Genomic DNA, 709 nt, shown 5'->3' with positions numbered 1-709 from the left:
GACTAGTCCCATTGTTCACAGGATTTCTTTCAGAAGTGTACATGAATTGGTTATTTGCAACCATTTCAATCAGTTCTTGAGACTTAGTAGGCGTCTTCTTCAGATGAAGAGATCCTCCTGCAGAGCTATCCAAAGACATCTTGGATAGTTCAGAGAGACCATCATAGAAAATACCTATGATGCTCCATTCAGAAAGCATATCAGAAGGACACTTTCTGATTAAATGTTTGTATCTTTCCCATGCTTCATAGAGGGATTCTCCTTCCTTCTGTCTGAAGGTTTGGACTTCCACTCTAAGCTTACTCAATTTTTGAGGTGGAAAGAACTTCGCCAAGAAGGCATTGACTAGCTTTTCCCAAGAGTCCAGGCTTTCTTTAGGTTGAGAGTCCAACCATGTTCTAGCTCTGTCTCTTACAGCAAAAGGGAATAGCATAAGTCTGTAGACCTCAGGGTCAACCCCATTAGTCTTAACAGTGTCACAAATTTGCAAGAACTCAGCTAAGAACTGATGAGGATCTTCCAATGGAAGTCCATGGAACTTGCAATTCTGTTGCATTAGAAAAACTAATTGAGGCTTAAGCTCAAAGTTGTTTGCTCCAATGGCAGGGATAGAGATGCTTCTCCAATAGAAGTCGGGAGTAGGTGCATCAAAGTCACCCAGCACCTTCCTTGCATCGTTGGCATTGTTGTTGTTTTCGGCTGCCATGAG

General features: G+C 42.2%; 1 non-coding gene across 1 annotated transcript; it reads left to right on the top strand.

The window, feature by feature from the left end:
- Positions 1-193: 193 nt before the first annotated feature.
- Positions 194-301, top strand: LOC127747813 (small nucleolar RNA R71). Its single transcript, XR_008009760.1, has one exon. It is a non-coding gene; the product is annotated as a small nucleolar RNA R71 (small nucleolar RNA).
- The last annotated feature ends 408 nt before the right edge of the window (positions 302-709 follow it).

This window comes from Arachis duranensis, chromosome 5 (genome assembly GCF_000817695.3).
Source record: "Arachis duranensis cultivar V14167 chromosome 5, aradu.V14167.gnm2.J7QH, whole genome shotgun sequence".
Lineage (NCBI taxonomy): Eukaryota > Viridiplantae > Streptophyta > Magnoliopsida > Fabales > Fabaceae > Arachis > Arachis duranensis.
Note: the sequence above shows the minus strand (reverse complement) of the source record. Positions and strands in the feature narration are given on the sequence as shown.